We start from the raw sequence: 9,687 nt of genomic DNA on the forward strand, positions 1-9,687 counted from the left end.
CTGCAATGTTGTGAATATTACACTTACTCATGAATACCCCAAACCAGGGATTAGCACTCAAGGCCATCAAGAAAAAGACGGTCAATATTACCGATAAATAACACATCACACAAGGACCATTGCCCTCTTTGTATCCAAGGAGAGAGCATGCAGCTTCCCTTTGTCTTTTGTCCCAAGTGTTTTGACAACTCAGCTCTTCCCTGTACTCCATAGCCATGCCTGCCTCTAGTTTACAACATCCCACAAGCCTTTAGGACAGTCGGGCATTGTTAACTTTTTCTGAAGATGGAGGGCATGCTTGCTTTGACAAGCACATACACCAAACTTGGAAGCAAACAAAAATTAGTGTGCCCCCCCACACACACACCCTGCAAGGATGGCATGGGACTTTGTAAGATGTTCCATACTTTTAAAATCAGTCTTCCTTTATTTTTATGTTATGTGTATAGGCCTTCAGTGTGTTTGAATGACTGAGTACCACATGTGTGCAGTGCCTGTAGAGGCCAGAGGAGGGCACTAGATCCCCTGGGACAGGAGTTATAGGGTTATGAGCCACAATTTAGGTACTGTGAATCAAACTCTGGTCCTCTAGAAGAGCAGCCGAGTGTTCTCAACCACTGAGTCACCTCTCCATCCCCTCATATTTTTAATGTATACCCACTTCAGAACACTACAAGATAGACCAAAATATATACTATTTTAATTTATCGATTTGAATAAAGACTTAGGGCTGGAGAGATGGCTCAGCAGTAAGGGCACTGGATGCTCTTCCAGGAGATCAGGGTCCGGTCCCCAGCAACCACATGGCAGCTCACAACTGTCTGTAACTCCACTTCCAGGGGATCTGACACCTTCACACAGACATATATGCAGGCGAAACACCAATGCACATAAAATAAAAATAAGTTATAAAAAATAAATAATAAAGACTTAGGGCAAGATAGAGAAGTGTTTCCCTGGAGCCTAATCCCTCAGGAATGTATGCTCAGAGTTACTAGCTGCCTCATCAACACTGCATATTAAATGACAAGGGACCGAGCGTGAGACACATCGGGGCTATGATATACGGCTCGTTCTAAAGCAAGAGGCCTAGGTCGGAGAGGAAGTCTTATTCTGTATGTGTCTCGCTGCCTAGTTTGGGTGAAGAGATCACTATTGCTACTGAGAGCTCAGAGTTGAATGAGAACTAGACAAAGGACTGAGAACATGCTAAGATGATGAAGAGATGGACATGTGGGACCGTCAGAAAAACGGATGATGTCAGCTTGGGCCTTTTAAGTCAGGGGAGGGAAAGAGAAGTACAGCAGAGACCCTCTCTTGGGTCCTGTCTCGTTTTGTTCCTCCCTTCTGACCTTGGTACGGAATTTACTATCTACCAGGTGCTGCGATACATAAAGGCACCGGGTGCTGATATAATCAACCCATAGAGTAAGTAAGCCGTTGCAGTGTAACAAGCGGAAAACAGAGGCAGGGGGATGGAAAAGGCTACGTAAATGTGAAAGTTGTCAGTCCTCCTCAGGGAAAGGCAGACCGAGGCTACAGTGAGCTACACACAACACTTTATAGTCACCAGGGTGGCCGTCATCAAAAGAGTGGAAAAAAACGAATGTTGGCGGGGATGTAGAGAGGCTGGAAACCCTGTGCCTTCGCCGGTGGGAATGTGAAACGGTGCGGCAGCTGTGGAGTCAACTGTGGAAACAGTCGGTGTTTCCTCTGAAACCAGAAAATTGCCGTATTACCCGGCAGTTCCACTTCGAAGAGTGTGGTCAAGAGAACTGAAAACAACAGGCGCTCAAACACCTTTTTGTGGACCCCCAAAAAACGACATCACAGAAAATTTTAAATATAAAAATTTTAATGTATACAATTTAAATTATATACACTATCTATGCTCAAAGACTTTGTGATGTAGATTGGGAAACAAAACAAATGTAATAAAACAAGACATTCATGGGCCAGCAGGATGGCGTAAAAGGTGCTTGCTGCCAAACTTTACCACCAGAGTTCAATCCCCAGGACCTACACATAGTCCTCTGGCCTTCATATACACAGTCTGGCACATGTGTGCCACCCTCTTACACACACACTAAGTTAATTTATTTTTTTAAAAGAAATTCATGGAGCTGGAGGTATAGCTCAGTGACAGAGTACTTGCTGGGCATCCATGGAGCCCTGGGTTCTATCCCCAGCAACTGAGAGAAGAGAAGAGGGATGAGGGGGGAGAAGGAAGGAATGAAAAAGAAATATGCATGAGAGAAATCTTGAGCTGTGTAAGTGGCCATCTCATCTTGCATACTCTTCACATGGACGCAGCCACACACTTAATGCTGTCCTCTGCATATGCCACATTCTCCCTCGCCTGACTACCTGCCATTTCCACCTTTTCCTTTTAACCAGGATGGTTCTCCTCCCTGCTTTCCGTTCTTCTGGGCAAGCACTTAGGAATGAAATGCTTGGTCATGTGGAAATGCTGTGCTTAACTTTGAGAAAACACCACGTGTTCGCTGCAGAAGCCAAAACCATCTTACCTTCCCAGCAGTAACGTACACTGACAGGTGTTATTTTCTGTGTTTGTTCCCCTGCCACTACTTATATGACCAATGTAGCAGATGCAACGTGTTATCTTGTGGTTTGGATTTGCATTTCCCTAATGACTAACTTCAATTACTTTTCTAATCTACCTAGCTTGTTCTCAGTCCACTGACTTCATTTTCTAGTCCTTATACTGCAGCAAACATTTTCATAGGGTGATTACTAAGAGCAAATGAATTTTCATATGAACCTACACTGTCAGATTTGGTCAGAGCTCCACTGGGTCATTGAAGACTTTCTGAGCCTGGCAGAGACCTCCCAGGCAAAGACAAAGCTCTCTTGCTAAAGGATGTTTCTATGAAAGCTCCTGGAGAATCCAATATGAAGTCAGGACTGAGAGCCAGCAGGCAAGTGCTAATTAGATCCAAACTAACCGGATCAGGAGTGTTACCTGGGTACCTCATAAGAATATATTTTTCTGGCCGGGCGGTGGTGGTGCACGCCTTTAATCCCAGCACTCGGGAGGCAGAGCCAGGCGGATCGCTGTGAGTTCGAGGCCAGCCTGGGCTACCAAGTGAGCTCCAGGAAAGGCGCAAAGCTACACAGAGAAACCCTGTCTCGAAAAACCAAAAAAAAAAAAAAAAAAAGAATATATTTTTCTGGTCTGTCTCCTCAAAGTTTTGTAAACAAAATTTTCAGGAAGTTAGAAATCTGTATTTTAAAACAAGTGCCCATTGGTGATTCCTATGACCAGGCCAGTTTAGTAAATTGAAGACAAGTAAGCAAAGGATTGCTACAAGCAGCAAAAATATATGAAGTAGGATTTCAGCTGATTATGACAAAGCTAATACCTGGAAGAAGCCAAGGGCCTTCCAGAGGTCAAGCTGAGGCTCAAGAAGCCTTGGTGATTTTGGCTTTTGATTATCAGTCATTTTGTGCTATGAGTTTCTTGTGTGCTGTTGTAGCTTTTCCATCATTTATTGACCAGGTCCCCTCTACTAAAAGAATATTTAGATAACCTTCGCTGGTAGCTATGCTCAACCAGAACCCCAGGTCAAGCCTCCCTATAATTATCATCATTGGCAGCATCCGGTCAGGTCCATCCCCAGATGGAAGAAAGTACCTCATCAGAGATACTCGCTAAGAACAGACTTAAGCCTCCAAGGCCTAACAACACTGTCTCCTAGGTCAGGAGGATAGTGCAATTTAGGGTGAGACCCTCTTTCCTTACAGCCTTACTAATAGACTCCTAATTTCTTACCTAACCACTTCTAGGAATGTGCATTGAGCACATAAATTCCCTTCTTGATATACTAACCGACCATTAGCTCTCTATTGACCACTCCCCTTTTGGGTTGTAAAAGAAAGCCTGGTGGTCACCACCTGAGGAAAATTCTTAGCTGCCTTTATGACCCCCTAAGAATTCAAGCCTGGTGACCTTGCTCAGCAAGAGGATTGCTATTGCTTGGGTTTATAACTGGATTCCTGAGAGACTTAGAACTGAGAGAATGGAAAGAATAAGGAGGCAGAGAGGAAGAGAGAGAGGAAAAAAAGAGAACGGAAGAACTAGATAGGTAAGAACTGGATTGAAGTGCTAAAAGAGAGTACTAGAGGAACAAGACAGAAGATGAGGAAGAGCCAGATGAGGAAGAACAAGATGAGAAAGAAGGAGATGGGAGAGGAGCTAAGATGGGAAGGAACTAGATGGATGAGAACCTAGATGGGGCAGAATTAAGATGAAGGAATTAAGATAGAACTTAGAGGAACAGCAGATAAATGTAGAGAGAAATCAGGCAAGAAAGGAGCTAGGCATGAGAGCAGAATAGAAGCTGTGTAGAGAGAACTATCACAGAATAATAAAGTGCATGAACTAAGGAGTTTTGTATACATAGATTCATTTCTTATCCTCAAATATTAAATTATCAGCTGGTTGTAGATTCTTCCGGGACCCTGGGAAGGGACAATCAAGGGGCTGGACCCCCATAGTTCCCCATAAAGGATAATAAATACAGAGGATAGTTTGAAACCAGATACTATGATTTGCAGGCTATGTTCTTCTGAAATGCTAGCTCTTACAAGATGAAGCTTCCAATCTCCAGGTTGTAGCCCACTGAAGGAACGCAATCCCATTAGCTCTCAGCCAGTGCCCATATTCCGAGACTGCCCATCCTTAACTCTTCACACTCTGCAAAGTTTAGAATTCAACATGAAGCTCAGAGGGTGTGAACTGACCCTTCCTGGTGTCTCATGCTTGGTTTTGGCTCTTTCCTTTTAGTGAAATCAGAACAGACTTAGTGTGTGAGGGAATTTTCCGAATGCAGTGTTACCTACCATCTGGAATCTCTGAGAAAGGCAGTCGTGTCTCCCCATTAGAGATGTGGCTCAGAAATATAAAGGCGCCGGGCGGTGGTGGCGCACGCCTTTAATCCCAGCACTCGGGAGGCAGAGCCAGGCGGATCTCTGTGAGTTCGAGGCCAGCCTGGGCTACCAAGTGAGTTCCAGGAAAGGCGCAAAGCTACACAGAGAAACCCTGTCTCGAAAAACCAAAAAAAAAAAAAAAAAGAAATATAAAGGCGCTCACTCAAGGTCACATACCTAATATGTGGCTAAGCATGATTCATGTAATTTCAGAGCTGTGTCACATTCCACCCTGCCACACTGTTTTAGGGACAACCCAGCCTCCTGTTGTAGGTCACTGACCGATTTCGCCTGCTGCTATTCACCCAGCTGTGTGCAATAAAATGCTGTAAAATACCTTGAACTCTTCTGCTTGAAGAAACCCCAGTGTGGGTATCAAGGAAGTGCTGGGAACCCAGAGTTCAGTTAGAGAGAAGCCAAGGCCATACTTCCCCATACCACCCGCATCCCTACATCCTTTTAGAGCTGAATGGAGCCGGAAGGGGATATCACCTCAGCTCCAGCAGCAGGAAAGAAGTTGACCTCTGGGAGGGTGGCAGTGGGGGGGTGTTACAGCGGGAGGGGGGGGCGCAGGCGCGGGGGAATAGGAGGGGGCCCACACATGCTCTGAAAAACAAAAGTCCGGAAACTTTCCAACCATGCTGGGCTAGTCTTGTGACCATGGCATAGTGGTGAGGGACTCTGGGATTTTATGATGCTTTCAAGATGACTCTCCAAGTTGTCGTGAAGGAGCCCTCAGTGGTCAGCAGCTGTACCTGAAGGAAGGCCACGGGGGTTTGGAGAACCACAGAACAGAAGGCGAAATGAACTGCCTTAGGAAAAGTGCCAAGCAAGACTGGAGAAGGCTATTCCAAGAAGCCTTCCTCTTGCGGGCTCCTCTAGGACCCTAATTGTGATTAACAGTTCTGTTTCCCCCATAAACCTTCCCCAAGCTCTCAAAAGGAAACTCTGCTTCCTACACAAATGCCAGTTTACACTTCAACTTAGTCACTACCCCGAATTCATCCCACGGATGCATTTCTGGAGCTACTGTTAGCGTCGGGATCAATGCGGCTCCACTTCTCAGGAACCTCAGCAGAGGACGCTGTGAGTTTATTACAGCATTTTGGTAGGACAATTCCTCCACCCCCACAGGAGTGGGGACCACTCAGAGACTCCACAGCAGACCTGTGTGGGTGCTCCAGCTGAAGCAGGAGTGGGGGAGAAACATGAAAATGTTGGAGAGAAAGACAGCAAACAGAAAAGCCACACAGTACAACAGGCCTTCGGAAAGACTTTGTGGAAAATGATGGTTCCCCTGTGTTCAGAATGAACATCACTGGCCATGTAGCAGCTAAAGACGGATCTAAACCGGAAAAAGGAGATCTCCGATGACGGGAAGTGCTGCGACTGCCCCCAGAGTGTCAGGGAACCTGCTTCGGAGTGCTTACTGCTCTCTCAGGGGACCTGATTTTGGTACCCATCACCCACATCAGCTGACAGCTGTCTGTAACTCCAGCTCCAGGGGATCTCATGTCTTCTCCTGGACTCCATGTGAACATGCACTTACACACAGACACACACACATAAGCACATAATTTTAAATAAAAAATAACATTTTAATTTAAAAAAGACTCTTTAACTTATATTTTTTTAATTTATTATTAGTATGTGGACAGGTACATGTGTAGAGGTCAGAGGACACTCTGTAAAATCAGTTCTTTTCCTTCAGCCTTTCAAAGGTTCTGGGGATTGAACTCAGTCACCAGGCTTGTGCAGCAAGCGCCTTTACTCACTGAGCCATTTCGTTGGCCCAAGAGTGGACACATCCATAAGGCCTGATGAGGAGCATGTGAGCTTCTTGGGCACATGGAGGTTCTTGTCTTACAAAGGGCTGTAAAAATGATCAGAGACCCATACTGTCTTCCTACCACTGACGACTGAGTCTTGCCTGAAGTCTCTGGCTGGCTTGCTACCTGCTGCTAATTCCTGTCTTTGCCTCTGTGACCTTTGTCCCCCACATCCGTGTTTCTCACTTCACAGACTGTAGCTATTTCTGCTCTTTCAGTAAAGAAGGGTGAGATGTCTTCCTCTTCCCAAGGTTACAGCTGGCTGGGCTGGAAGGAAGTGTGTGTGCTTCCCCGAGGCCTGCTCACTGTCTAACTCTAGGAATCGGCATAACAGAGGTCACACTAGCTGGGTGAATCTCCTCTATCTCACTCATCAGCCATTCATCATATTTACTGAGTACTTACTGTGTGCCAGGTGCCAGAGACACATAAGTCATCAAAACATAGAGGTTATAACCTGGTCCCAGTGGTCCTGACACTTCAGGATATCCCAAAATAAGGTGTTCTGTACTTAAGACTTAAAAAGGTATTTTTAATACACAAAGCTAATGAAGAACTCATATCCAAAATATATGAACTCCTGAAAAGCAATAAGACAAAAACTCAGTGGAAAGTTGACATAATACTTAACCATTCAAAAGGCAAAGAAATGTGTAGGAAAAGTGCTCAGCCTTATTGGAAATTGGGGCAATACAAATTTAAGCCACAATGAAATACCACCACACATCCACCAGAATGACTACCATTTTTTTTATTGCTGTTTGTTTGTTTTTGAACATAGTTTCATCACAGCAGCCTCGACAGGCCTGGAACTCACTATGTAGACCAGGATGGTCTTGAACCCATAGAGATCATCCTGCCTCTGCCTTTTTGGTGCTAGGATTGAACAGCTACAACTTTAATCTTTCAGATTGATAGTACCAGTATTAATAAGGTTGTGAAGCAACCAGGCATTGCTAGCAATAATATAATTAATAAAAGCACATTAGAAAATTATTAGTAGCATTTACTAAAGCTAAACATTTGCCTGCCCTATGACCCCATCCTGTTCCAATGTGCAAGTTCAGGCTGGGCGTGGTGGCACATGCACTTTTAATCCTAGCACTTAAGAGGCAGAGGCACAGGCAGGCAGATCTCTGGGAGTTCAAGGCAGCCTGGCCTATAGAGTGAATTCTAGGTCAGTCAGGGCTACACAGAGAAACCCTGTTTTAAAAACAAACAAACAAAAAAGAATGTAAGTGCACCAAATGGCACAAAGATACCATAGCAGACTCATATAATAATCACACCTAGAAACAACTTAACTACCCACCAACAGATGCAAATCGTGTGTGCTTGCCTCCTGACAGTACACTGCAATCAAGATGCATTAACTGATGCTATCGTGTGTCTGCAGGAGGGAGAGAGACCAGGCGCAGAAACCACTCCTACCTCCTGAGTGCTTCCGTTACATACAGCCCAAAAGCTGGCGGACAAAACTAACTGTTGGATAGAGGCTACCTTAGGGAAAAGGGGTAGTGACCGAGGGGGCTTCTAGGGCGGCAGTGATGACTGAATTCTTCCTCTCGGTGGTGGCTACATGGGCCTGTTCCCTGTGTCGTAACTTGTTGGTCTATACTCTAGGCTTTATGTGTTTTCCCATATGTTTGGTTTACTTCAATGGAAAGGAGAAACTTGTCAAGTAGATAAAAAGTGGGGGGAATGTGAGAGAGAGAGAGAGAGAGAGAGAGAGAGAGAGAGAGAGAGAGAGAGAGAGAGAGAGAACGATTTTGTTTGTATGTTGTCAGTGGGTGAAAGTTTTTAGTCTTTTTGAGACAGAGTCTCAACTGCATAGCCCTAACTATCCTGGCACTCTCTCTGTAAACTACAATAGCCTCATTTTTTTTTAGAGAGATTCTCTTGCCTCTGCCTCCTGAGGGCTAAGATTACCATAAAGCTGATCCTTCTGGAGAACTAGTGTCGCCCGGTCTAGGAGTAACCTCTGTGTCCAAACACAGGTTCGGCTTTAAAGCCAAAATTGGGATTCTACTACAATGACATTTGCTTAATGTCCTTAAAACAATGTAGGCCTTTGATGTCCCAGCAGCTGAGCTGAACCCTGGGATGCTGGATTGGCAGGTGGGGGCAGGCTTGTGTGGATACATCTGCCGTCATTGTCCAAAGGATTGGCCCGCTCAGGTTACTGTAGCACATGTGTGCCAAAAGCTTGGTTGCCAGCAAGATACATCTCTGCTCCCATCCTCATTCAAGGTCTGGAGGTATGTTCAACTGCCCCCAAGCGCCTTTCTAGAGGGGGAAGGGGCAGGAAGGAACCACTGGTCACAGGTTCCACCGACAAGAGGGGAAAGCCTGGGGGTGGGAGTTCCTTTATAGGGAGGTCACATCCCCTGCACAAAAACATCCCAAAGAGAACTGAGTTTGGGTTGATGAGGTGGAGACACCCTAGGGAGGAAGTGGTAAAAAGGCGAGGGTGAAAACACTCTCCTCTTTGATCCCACAAGATGCGTCAGGGAAAATTGGACTTCATTTCGCCCGGGATGGACACATCTCTCCCATGGGGCCACGAGTTGGTCAAAGCAATCCCGCTCCCCTCCACCCTTACCGCAGGTGGTGTGTGTGGCCCCAGCCGTGAGTCTAACACATTTTCCCTCCAGCCTGCCCATCCCCACCCCTTTGAAGGCTGGAACTTTATTAAGGCAGATTCATTCGGGTTCGGCCAGTCGCTCAGGGAGGAACGCGGAACCTGGAGAGAGAGAGAGAGAACGAGCCTGAGGAAAAAGAACTGTGCCCAAGAGGAAGGTAGGGACTGGGCGCCGGGAAGGAACACGCGATGGCTGCCGGGGCCCGCGCGATCGCCAGCTGGCCGGCCGGCTGGGGTGGTTTCGGGTCTTCCGGAAGGGCCAGAGGC

This window comes from Peromyscus maniculatus, chromosome 11 (assembly GCF_049852395.1).
Source record: "Peromyscus maniculatus bairdii isolate BWxNUB_F1_BW_parent chromosome 11, HU_Pman_BW_mat_3.1, whole genome shotgun sequence".
Taxonomy (NCBI): Eukaryota; Metazoa; Chordata; class Mammalia; order Rodentia; family Cricetidae; genus Peromyscus; species Peromyscus maniculatus.